At 36.6% G+C, this 13,410-nt stretch overlaps 1 long non-coding RNA gene across 5 annotated transcripts; it reads right to left on the bottom strand.

The window, feature by feature from the left end:
• Nucleotides 1–60: 60 nt before the first annotated feature.
• LOC139843434 (uncharacterized) lies at nucleotides 61–3,822 on the bottom strand. 5 transcript variants are annotated; one of them, XR_011757584.1, is made up of 8 exons: nucleotides 3,527–3,822; nucleotides 2,759–2,886; nucleotides 2,445–2,603; nucleotides 2,128–2,367; nucleotides 1,208–2,018; nucleotides 1,060–1,087; nucleotides 836–983; nucleotides 368–705 (listed from the first exon to the last, which is right to left on the bottom strand). It is a non-coding gene; the product is annotated as an uncharacterized lncRNA (long non-coding RNA). The 5 variants fall into 5 exon arrangements; XR_011757585.1 differs by having other exon boundaries at nucleotides 1,208–1,273; nucleotides 1,855–2,018; nucleotides 2,445–2,886; XR_011757586.1 differs by having other exon boundaries at nucleotides 1,208–1,273; nucleotides 1,729–2,018; nucleotides 2,445–2,886.
• Between the last annotated feature and the right edge of the window lie 9,588 nt (nucleotides 3,823–13,410).

A 13,410-nucleotide genomic window follows, 5' to 3' on the forward strand; every position in this document is an offset into this window, starting at 1 on the left:
TTGTTTAAATTTCTTTATTTATGTAAAGATGTGAAGCTATTACTTCAACTATTTGGTCAACCATTGTGTCAATTTTTGTATAATAAAGCAATACAGAAGAGTTTATGGTTTTTAAGTACATTTAGGATGATGGACTTAGCAACAGTTTTGACCCACATGGCCCATTTGACACTTTCTTTTTAGTTAAACTAGCTTAAGGCCCGCGATTTCGCGGGCACTTTTGTATGGGCATTATTAAAATTGTGATGGTTCTTCATCATCATGAAATTTGCGGGTTTTTGAAGGGACGGAAAACAATTGAATTGTAGCATTATAGTAGAAAAGAGCGTAATGTACCTGCATGCAACACATAAAAAATAAAACTACGTTACAATATTACATGGAATTAATAATTCTGATATGTAAACTATCAACTAATGTTAATATGATGAAGCCAAATATATTAGAATCACATGATCTAAATACTATAGTGTTGCATGACAGATAATTTGCCGATTAGCTGAAACATGTTGTCTCTATAATTTGACATAGCAGCATAATCTCTCCTTTGTCAACAAAAGACTTTCCAGAAAATGTGGTTGCTAAATGTTGTTTGAACTTATCCATATCATTTGTAATTTGGGCCTCTTTTTGCAAAGTTGATAACTTAAATGATTCCATTTTATCGGTTTGTATTTGTGACAATTCTAAGTGGTTCATTAGTAACTGCGAAGTATAAAACAGTAAAAAAAAACTATTAAAATGGCCATTCAAATATAAATTCATGATAGAATAAAAGATGCTGTGTGCAACATTTTTTTTATATAAAAGAATAACGATCATTAATTAAACTTACATTTAGAATATTGCGCAGCCCACCAATCCACATAACGCTTTGTTGAGCAGGTTATATCCACATGACGTTAATAATTGACATCACACATCTTTTTGCAGCTTCATTTTTGCAGACCACTCATCATAACATGTACCAAAGTTTGTAACGTCTGCATCAAAACAAATCCTTCAATAATTATATTTATTATATTATATAAAACTATTATTATGAGTTGCTTAAAATACCTGATTTTGCAGCCAAATTAGTGTCTTCCTGCAATTTTATAGTGTGTAAGTTAATAATATTCTAACATATACAGTATTGTAAATGAATAGCATACTAATTTAATAGTATCGTGCTAACATTGTTTTGAAAACAATAGTTTCAACATACCTTAATTAAAAATTCAATATGTTCGCTTTGATGTTTGATCTCTCCTTCCAAGTCCATGACATACGCCTAAAGTCGAAACCATGTTTAAAAATTTGACATATTAGCTTTACATTACCAATACAATTAAAAATGTATGGTCAAGTACCAATAATAGATGAATCCACCTTGACATAAGAATGAAGGATAACAACGTTGCTAAAAAGATTGTGAATATATCATCAGGCAAGATGAGATAAACATATACATCTAGATGAGACAAACATATACATCTGTTTTCAATATTTAAGTGAGATAGGTTCTACTTTTAATTCTAACCAAATTTACTAATTTTGACTCAGACCCCAAATGTAAATAAGCATACTGCAGTTCATTACTGTAAATAAGCTTTAGGAATTGGAGCTACGAAACTGAGATTTATTAATAGCTGTTTACCGAGTTTATGTAATACACTCACTCAATCAATGTAAAAGCCGGTAACAACTGCAGCAGACCAAATATGACTTTACCATAAGCATACTAACCTATTTGCGATCTCTATGCCTCTTGGAGTTCTCATTCCATTTAGATCTCATTCCATTTAGAAGTCTTAACTTTCCCATCACATATATAATAATATATATAAAAATAAAAAAATAAAAACACATTACCTGGAACTTTTTTCTCGGTTTTAAAATTTCAAGATCTGATGTATGACAAAGAGGCCATAGTGGCTTCACACCATTGGTTAATTATTGCACAATCCCACCAAAGTTATCAACAATAACAACTTTAGATTTTACCACCATTCCATGTCAGTGAGTATAAACATAGCCTTCAAATGCCCATTTTCGAAACATATATTTATGAGTAGACCGAATTGTGGTTGTTTTACAAATGAATAAGAAAAGCTAATAGATAATGAAAGATTTTTTTTTTTTTACCTTGGTGAATTTGTACCAATTGTGCCTGACCCACCCAAGCGACTACCTGCAGTCCAATACAGTAAATGATGCATTTGGACATTTTCTTGCATTTAGTATTTTCAGCTCTGGACGGAATCTGCTTCAGTGATTCATTTTGACCTACTTTATAATAGTTAGCACCATAGATACTGTGAATTTGCAGCTGAAACTTGTAATCTGGGAGCAAACTTGCGTGTTACCAATACTCCCGCATTATTCCTAGAACATAATAAAACGGCACGAATTAGCATACAAATGATCCTTTTAAATTTATTAAATAATGATTCAACATTTACCTATCAAACAATTGGTAATTCGGGTTAGTCAATTGCTAATCTTGGCATGATCAAACAACTGCTAATAAGAGATGAAACTGAATTGCCACTCTTCACTAACGATATCTTTTTCAATAATCTAAACATATAATCAACCAACGATGTTGTATGGTGGGTTCTCTATAAAAACAATAATTCCAGCAAAAATAAACATTAGTACGGTCCAAAATATCGGAAAACATTACCACTAAATACAATCTGGTCACATATGACTTTAATCACGATCTGAAAGTACGTGATGCTATTAAAGTTCAAATAGAAAAAAAAATGCATACTTGTAACCAATTATATATGTTCAGTAAACAACTATATGAAAAACCATTCAATTCATGACATAGTGCTTGTCGATCATCTCATTAGAGGTCCTTCAAAAGTATGGCAAATTGTCAACTCCAATGAGGAACTACATAAAGAGAGAAACATAATGGATTGAAAGCATTAGTTTGGTAGTAGAAGATGTACTCAACAACGATTTAATGTTAAAACATTGGCCAATAATTATAGCAAACTTAGTCTGCTATAAAGTCATAAGTCAAAATTTTCGATATTGATTACTATAATGAAATTTAATTGTATCATAATAAAGAAGCTGCTAAAAGTCACCTCTTTTATGAATATGCATAGGTTTAATTTTGAATTAGATCAAGACGGTTATATATATCATGTATAAAAAACATAAGTAATTGCTTATATCCTAGCAAAAAAACCACATCAATAAGAACAAATATTCAATTGACGCAATACCCTATTGCAATATAATTTTTATATCAAATTCAGTATGACATAACCATAAACAGCTTGTGTGCAAAACAAACTTTGTAATTTTTGAAACTACAGAAATATCACCTTAAGCATCACTTTAGATATATAAACTAATTTTTGAAACCCATGGAAAAAAATATGCTTTGTTCACATGAAAAAAAATCATGATTTCAAGTGAATTCTTACAATGATAATATAATAAGTTGTTGTAATGCATATAGATATAACTTATCAATATAATAACCGATAAAAAACAAATTCTAGGTTTAATGATAACTTACAATGATAACATAATTATTAGGTATTGATTTACAGGTTGATCTCCGATGATACTCTTAGGTAATTTATTTACAGCTTCATCTCCGATGCTTACACGATAACGTTGAAAATCAACAGCTTAGCGGATTTGACGATTATTTGATCTATATCATGAACCGATTAATCTTCATGTTAAACATTCAACTGGATCGAAATTTGGGACGGAACCTTAATTGGATTATGGTATTAGGGTTTGCGGTGTAGGAGATGAAAGTCTTGAAATTTCTTCTGCGACCCTCTTAGATGTCGACGTATTTTTCTTCTTCGAGGGTATTATAGTCTCATTATTGCTAATCTAGGTGATTATGCGGTCATAATCTTGATTAGAAAATTTGGATGGTCTAGATTATAGATGTTAATGATAATGGAAGGGTAGGATTATTGGTTTGAATTTTAAATGATCTATTTTTAGCTTTGTTATTATATTATAAAGAGATTTAATAGTTTGATAATATTAACCAAATTTGAGTATTTGAGTTGTTAAAGATCCTAAATCAAGTCATTTGTTTCTAAATGAGTTAAAATTTAAATTGAAATCGAAATTGAAGATACCACTGCGGAAATACTGATGATGCAATAGATGTAGAAAAGACTTTAAATGTGGAGTAATAAGGGCATATGCATGTGTGACCACCAGACCCCAATCTGAAATCTGTAAAATGAAAACACTATAATTGGACCAAATGTGTTAATTAAGGAGCAAATAGCTCATAAATTAAATTAAAATACCAAAATCTATATCTATCTATATCTATACTATACATTAAAAAAAAGACAAATTGAGATACTTTTAATCAACAATTTTGAATCTGGACCATTAGATCAAAAAAATGACATCCATTACCCTTGCTTAATAACCATTAGATCTAATTATAACCTTATAACTATTGTGTAGTCACAAACCTTCCCATAATACCCTTAAACAACGCGCGGGCAAGGGGAATTTTTGGCAAACACCATTCAGTCGACACACACAAACACACAAAATTAGGGCAAAACACTCTTTATCCTGCATTCGACTACGTTGAATCTTCAAACGAAGAACCCAATAACGTCAATCAAACAAGGATTGCGGGTTGATTTCCAATGAACAAGGTATTGTTAATTCATCATTGACTAACACGGAATCAAAGTTTTGTTTATCTAAGATTTTAACGATTCAATTTTTCATCTAGGGTTCAATTGAAAATTGATTTATGTCTATATCTAACCTTTCAAATCTGATAGATCGATATTTTGTGTAATTATTCAATTGAACGCTTCAATACATGTCGTTATTGAACCTTAGTTTGATTCAATACATGTCGTGATTGAACCTTAGTTTGTGTAATTATTCACATATTGTTAATTCATCTAACCTTACTTTGATTTTACTATGAAAATTGTTTTTTTTATTAATTTACATATGTAAGTGCGTTTTCTTGAATTTCAGAATCATCAAAGCAAGAAACGTTCCCAGGAAGCTGACACAACCGAAACAGATGCAGGGTTATTTGATACAACTACCAACAGGTTTTTATTTAAATACTACGCTTTTTATGCTTGACTGTCATCTGTTCTATCAAGTTTAATCGAACATATTGGATAAACTATTTGTGTTCTAAAGTAAATCAATTTTTCAGTTTGAATTTTCATCTGTGTCATCTCTGATAATGAACTTTTGTTAACTGTTTGCGGAATTCATTCTTGATGTTTGAAAATTTGTTAACCGTTAACTTTTGTTTCAACCGATGATACAAGCAACGGTGTAGAACTCGGTAGTGGTGGGTCTGAGGTCATCATAACTTCAGTAACCGACGATACAATATCATTATAAACCAATTGGTTCCCGGGAATATATTCGTTACTTTCGTCAAAAACCACGCCCATCTGCAAATGATGCTCCCATGACTGCTGTATTGGCTGCAAGGTGAGCATGTTACTGTAATTATGCTTTATATTGAAATATGTCTATTCAGGTCATATTTAAATGCTTGAAACATGTTCTTTTGGTTCTATTATAGTTTTTTTAGCTTTATGTTGTGAATGTATAATTAGTTCTTTTGCGACACCTATTTTGGTTAAGGTATAATATGAGGTTTATAAGTATTCTATATTATATATTGTTTTATGATCATATACAACAGACAATTGAATCACTAGCAGCTATTAAATAATCTTGATTTGCAAATCACGGGTTAGTAATTCTTATTGAATCACTCACAATCTCACTCTCTCACTAAGTTTTCTCTCTCTAGGATTAAATACTAATTATTGATTAGTTATAATGAAACAACCCAACCCGTATTCCATACGATAATTTTTTTTTTTATAATACACATTTATGCGCCCATTAAATATGTAAACCATTCCACGAGTTCCATTTAAACGTACAACGATTTAAATGTTTACAAAAGGCACGAAGGCCATTAATTAAGTTCAATACAAGTTTGACCCCCTACAATGATAGTTTATAATCCAAACGACACTCGAGCATGGTTTGGGACTAAACTACCCAAAACGTCAGGCCAACTTCAAAAGCTATCCCAAAAGCACCCCTTGTCAACATAAACGGGAGACAACTAATCCAACCGTATGCCCTTACCCTTGTCCAAGCCGGAACCTATAAAATGGTAAACAACTAGAGGGTAAGCAATGCTTAGTGAGTGCAACAATTATACATACATATATATATAACCTATCCATTCGCAATCACATTACCAAATACCTCATACGAACTTGTAACTCAAAAAGCATGTCAACATAAACGTAACACCAACAAGTCGTACATTATCACGCCACTTCATTAGCATATACTCAACTCAACATATATATATATATATATATATATATATATATATATATATATATATATATATATATATATATATATATATATATATATATATATATATATATATATATATATATATATATATATATATATATATATATATATAATATGCTAAACAAATCAACAATCTCAATATGGTTAACCAATAACGCTATGGTGTTACCGGCTCGTGGTTCACACCATACGCTCGAGTCATATTCTTTTATAGTGCTACCGGCTCGTGGTTCACACTCGATGCTACCGGCTCGTGGTTCACATCTTAGTTTATAGTGCTACCGGCTCGCGGTTCACACTCGATGCTACCGGCTCGTGGTTCACATCTTAGTTTATAGTGCTACCGACTCGTGGTTCACACCCGATGCTACCGGCTCGTGGTTCACATCCCATCCCATCCCACACATGTTATGGCACTACCGGCACATGGTTCATACCATAACATTCACAAATAAACACGCCATATACATGAACGCATAATTATTTCACTCACCTTGTCACAAGGATGATGATTTAGCGCTTCTGAGCTTCAACGCAATGTACCTAAATCATTAAGTGCACATTCAATTTCACAACTAGTGGGATTAACCACAATACTCCCACTTGAGCATTTAATGACCCAAATTGCATTAAATGACTTAACTACTCACAACCGCCCATACATGGCCAAGACTCGACTTTAATCACTAAGACTAGTGAATTAAAGTCTATTAACTTCAATTAACACAAAACTTAGGGTAATCCATACCCATTTAATCCCATTAGGTTAACTAGTACATTTTGACCCATTTTATCTCACTTAAACTCACAATCAAGTCAAACTTACCCATTAACCCTTCTTTCATAAATATTAAAGTGCATTAGTGACTAACAATACCAATTGACACTTACAACCTCAAATCACAAGGCCAAAACCCTATATTGTGGCTATTAGGGTTTCATTACAACAACATAACCCAAACTCACCCATTTTACCACCAAATGGGTCTTACAAATCTCTAGTACCCAAAACCCTAGTCATTAACCAATTAAAACTCAAAACTTAGAGTTAGAACTTACCGAGGCTATCAACGCGTAGCTAGAGACACAAGGAACAACTTTAAATCTCGCTCCAAAGATCAACCCTCAATCCTTCACTCTCAAATCTCACTTATAATTCAAATGGGTTTTAAGTTTTGGGAGAGAAAATGGAGAGAAAAGAGAAAAAGAAATGAATTAAAAGAATATGTGGTGGAGAGTTAATGCTCCCATCAGATCCACATGTCAATTTACTATTTTGCCCCTTAAAACCCCTCAAAAAGATCTAAGTTCGGAATTTGTTCAGCAGAATTGCCGCGGCGCGGCCAGTTCGTCGCGGCGCGACATATAACATAAAAATTGACCCTTCTTAACTCAACTTCTGATCCTGGTTTGCTTGCTTTGCCGCGGCGCGGACCCATTTGTCGCGGCGCGGCCTAAGGCACGATCTGGTCAGCTCGACCATCTTAAACACAAAAATCGTTTTACACAACATTAAATTCGTTCAAGCTTCCAATACACGTCTAACTCTCATATCTAAGTCTCACAAGACTTAACACTAACCGAAACTCCTTTAAGACTTATTTACGCACACATCAACAAGTATATATATATATATATATACACAATTACGCATAAACAACGAGTTACATACGTACAAATGATTAAGTATGTACCTTTCGATACGTACGGGAAAAAAACGGGATGTTACAACTCTCCCCCACTTGAATCGGAGCGCGTCCTCGCGATCCAAGCCGCATGACAAGAAGGAAGATAAACCAACACAAACTCTTCGGGCTCCCAAGTAAACTCGGAACCCTTACTACGACGCCATTGAACTTTAAAAGTCCTTACCTCTTTATGTCTCAACCTTTTGACCTTCTCATCAAGTATGGCAATCGGTTCCTCGATATACTCTAACTTATTATTTAGCTCAATCTCGTCTAATGGCACCCAAGATGAATCATCCGCAAGACACTTACGGAGATGGGAAACATGAAATGTATTATGGATCCCCGCAAGCTCTTCGGGTAATTCCAAACGATACGCGACTTCACCAACACGAGCTAAAACCTTAAATGGTCCAATAAACCGAGGAGCTAACTTTCCTCGTTTTCGAAATCGAATAATACCCTTCCATGGCGAAACCTTAAGCATCACCATGTCACCTTCTTGAAATTCGATCGTTCGTCTACGCTTGTCGGCATACGACTTTTGCCTATCTTGAGCCTTTTTCAAATGCTCTCGAATAATATCAATTTTGCTATTCGTCTCTAAGACCAAATCGGTACTTCCGATTTCCTTTTGTCCCACTTCACCCCAACAAATCGGGGTTCGACACCTACGCCCATAAAGCATCTCATAAGGTGGCATTCCAATACTAGTATGATAACTATTATTGTACGAGAATTCCACTAAAGGTAAGTGCTCGTCCCAACTACCACCAAAATCGATAATGCACGCACGTAACATATCTTCCAAAGTTTGATTCGTACGTTCGGTTTGACCGTCCGTTTGAGGATGATACGCCGTGCTCAACTTCAATTGCGTACCCATATCTTCATGAAATTTCTCCCAAAACCGAGACGTAAAACGGGTATCTCGATCTGAAATAATAGATATAGGAATATAGGAACACCGTGTCGAGAGACGACTTCCTTGATAAACAACTTAGCCAACGTCTCCGACGATATCGCTTCCTTAATGGGAAGAAACAAAGCGCTTTTCGTCAATCGATAAACTATAACCCAAATCGAATCAAATTGGGTCCTCGCCGTTTTAGGTAACTTTGTGATGAAATCCATGGTAATGTGCTCCCATTTCCATTTCGGGATTTCTAACGGTTGTAACTTACCATACGGCTTTTGGTGCTCCGCCTTAACTTGCAAACACGTGACGCATTGCTCAACATACTTCACAACATCACGTTTCATGCCCGACCACCAATAATCATTCTTTAAATCAAGATACATTTTCGTCGCGCCCGGATGAATGGAATACTTTGACTTATGTGCTTCATCGAGTAGCACTTGTCGGTAATCACCCATCTTAGGCACCCACACTCTTCCTTGAAAAGACAACAAACCACGCGAGCCCATAGTAATGAACTCCGATTGTCCCACAATTCGCTCTGCATGCTTGTTGTGAACGTAAGCCTCTATTTGAATCACACCGAGTTTTTCAAGAAAATCGTTAGTAATAATCATACGTAACAATCTCAATCGTAGCGCCGGGTGATGACTCTTTCGACTTAACGCATCCGCGACCACATTCGCCTTGCCCGGATGATAAAGTATTTCACAATCATAATTTTTCACCACATCCATCCACCTACGTTGACGATAATTCAAATCTCGTTGATTAAAGAGGTGTTTCAAACTCTTATGATCCGAATAAATCGTACACTTGACACCATACAAGTAATGGCGCCAAATTTTCAACGCATGCACAACCGCCGCCAACTCAAGATCATGATTCGGATATCTCGTCTCGTGTTCCTTTAATTGTCGAGAGGCATAAGCGATGACTTTACCTCCTTGCATTAGAACACACCCGAGTCCATTTAACAAAGCATCACAATAAACCGTCATGTCTTCCACTCCTTCCGGCAACACTAACACCGGAGCTTGACATAACTTCTCCTTTAACAATTGAAAGGCAACTTCTTGCTCGTTCTCCCAAACAAACCTCGCGTTCTTCCTCGTCAATTTCGTCAACGAAGAAGCGATCTTAGAAAAGTCTTGGATAAACCGACGATAATAACCGGCCAATCCGAGAAAACTTCGGACCTCCGTAGGCGTAGTCGGTTGTCTCCAACTCTTCACCGTCTCTATCTTCCCCGGATCTACTTGAATACCGTCTTTGTTCACAATGTGACCAAGGAATTGAACTTCCCTTAGCCAAAATTCACATTTGGAGAACTTAGCATACAACTTCTCCTTTCGTAACGTCTTCAATACTTCACGCAAATGACGTTCATGATCGTTCATACTTTTCGAGTAGACTAGTATGTCGTCAATGAACACAATCACTGACTTGTCCAACATAGGTTGGCACACTCGGTTCATAAGATCCATGAATGCCGCCGGTGCATTCGTAAGACCAAAAGGCATAACTACGAACTCAAAATGCCCAAAACGCGTTCGAAAAGCCGTTTTCTCAATATCTTCCTCACGGACCCGCATTTGGTGATAGCCGGACCGTAGGTCAATCTTTGAGAAGTACGTCGCACCTTGGAGTTGGTCAAACAAATCGTCAATCCGAGGCAATGGATAACGATTCTTGATCGTCACTTTATTCAACTCCCGGTAATCGATGCACATTCGCATACTACCATCCTTCTTTTTCACGAATAAAACCGGAGCGCCCCATGGCGAAGCACTCGGTCGAATAAAACCCTTCTCAAGTAACTCTTGGGTTTGATTTAACAACTCTTGCATTTCCGTTGGTGCTAAACGATAAGGAGTTTTAGCAATGGGAGTAGCTCCCGGAACCAACTCATTGCGAAATTCAACTTGTCTTTCTGCCGGAACACCCGGTAACTCGTCCGGAAAAACGTCTTCAAATTCACTAATAACCGGAATTTCACGAATAGGTGGTGACTCATCGCGAGCATCAACAACATGGGCAAGAAAAGCCAAGCCACCACTAACAAGAAAACGACGTGCCCGTGCAAAAGAACATATCGGCACAAGTCTTCTTCGTCTATCGCCATGAATAATCAACTCTCCCCCACTTGGGGTCTTCACACGAATAAACTTTTCATGGCATGAAATATCAGCTCTATTTCGATCGAGCCAATCCATACCAACAACGATATCAAAATCGCCCAAAGTCATAGGGATGTGATCAATTTTAAAGTTTTCGGCACCAAAAACGACATCATAGTTCTTACACACATCAACCACTAGCACCGTCTTGCCGTCCGCTATTTCGACTTCTACCGGACGACTTAACTTAGCTAACGGTCTATCAAGTTTAGGCACAAATTTTAGAGACACAAACGACAAATTTGCACCGCTATCAAAAAGAATCCTTGCCGGATTGGAATTAACCAAGAAAGTACCTGAGACAACTTTGTTGGATTGCTTGGCTTCGTCGTTAGTCATCAAATAGTTTCGCCCTTGAGCCGTACCCGCCGCCTTCTCTAGCCTTTTAACATTATCGTTGTTCAAATCGGGACACTCTGACTTTCGGTGTCCTTCTTTGTTGCAATTAAAACAAGTGATTTTGGTCGACGCCTTGGTGCAATCATGGGCCATGTGTCCTCTTTTATTACAATTATAACATGTGGGCCCGAAACTCCTGTAAGCACCCTTCTTCACACTATTAATGCTTTCGGAGCCTTTTTTGTTCTTTTTATTGGAAAAGTTCGAATGACTCGAACCTTCAAACTTTCTCTTTGAAAAAGTGAAATCACTCTTCCTCGGAACCTCCGGTTCAAAACCCTGAGCCAACTCGAATAGCTCTTCAAAAGTCTTAGACATTTCCCGACTAATCTTACCCTTTAACTCATCGTTCAAGGTACGGTAGAAATCTTTCATTAGCTTGTGATCGTCACCAATATATTCCGGGCAAAAGCGAGTCTTTGCCAAAAAGGTAGACTTGAGAGTAACCAAGTCCATCGAACCTTGTTGCAAATGATGCAACTCGTCCCGGATTCTATCAAGGTCGGAAGAAGTTCGATATTCTTGGAAGAATTCCTTCTTAAACTCCTCCCATGTCAAGCTCATGCATTGCTCTTCACCATATAAATTGATTTTGTCGTCCCACCACAACTTGCCTTCTTCACGTAGCATGCTAGACCCATATCTCGTCTTCTTCTCGGGAGGACACTCCGCGGTACGGAACGCTCCCTCGATATCGGAAATCCAACAAGTGCTTTTCAATGGATCCCTCTCCCCATTAAACATCGAAGGTTGAGTATCCTTGAAATTATTGTAGTGGAAGTCCCGTCTTCCTTCACCTCCTTCACCGCGAGGATAAATGTTTCTAGCATCAAGGGCCTCTTCGATAGTGGCCTTCATTCGTTCATTTATCAAATCGGTCACTTGCCCATCGACCGAATCTTGGAAAACCTTTCGGACGTCCGTAAGAAAATCCGCTTTTAACTTTTTAAAGACGGCCTCAACCTTAGCTGAAAATTCGGCGTCCTCGCTCGTACTTCCGTTATCATGATCGGGACCGTTTCTCGTCTTCATTCTATAAAATGGAATAGGTTAAACCATGTAACAAAAAGACATAACACGTAAGTATATACATATACACCACACTACCCCATCTTGCTCAACAATCGTCGTACATTACTCGTTTGACACGATTTGCACCCGTAACAATGGTAGCTAATCGTTGTTACGCGAGCACGTCGCATTAACTCGCTAGTACAACGTCCGTCTTGCTTGATGATTGCTAAACACAATACAAAACAATTAGCACAAGGTTAGTTCACATAAACCAAGGCACTAACAATTCCCGATTAGACCCAAAGTCCTACAAGTCCCGCATAAAGCGCTCACAAAGTAAAGCCCAAGTCTAGGCACCTATCTCAAGTCGCCTAAATCCCTTAGACCATGCTCTGATACCACTTGAAACAACCCAACCCGTATTCCATACGATAAATTTTTTTTTATAATACACATTTATGCGCCCATTAAATATGTAAACCATTCCACGAGTTCCATTTAAACGTACAACGATTTAAATGTTTACAAAAGGCACGAAGGCCATTAATTAAGTTCAATACAAGTTTGAACCCCTACAATGATAGTTTATAATCCAAACGACACTCGAGCATGGTTTGGGACTAAACTACCAAAAACGTCAGGCCAACTTCAAAAGCTATCCCAAAAGCACCCCTTGTCAACATAAACGGGAGACAACTAATCCAACCGTATGCCCTTACCCTTGTCCAAGCCAGAACCTATAAAATGGTAAACAACGAGAGGGTAAGCAATGCTTAGTGAGTGCAACAATTATACATACATATATATAACCTATCCATTC

Source organism: Rutidosis leptorrhynchoides, chromosome 4 (assembly GCF_046630445.1).
Source record: "Rutidosis leptorrhynchoides isolate AG116_Rl617_1_P2 chromosome 4, CSIRO_AGI_Rlap_v1, whole genome shotgun sequence".
Lineage (NCBI taxonomy): Eukaryota > Viridiplantae > Streptophyta > Magnoliopsida > Asterales > Asteraceae > Rutidosis > Rutidosis leptorrhynchoides.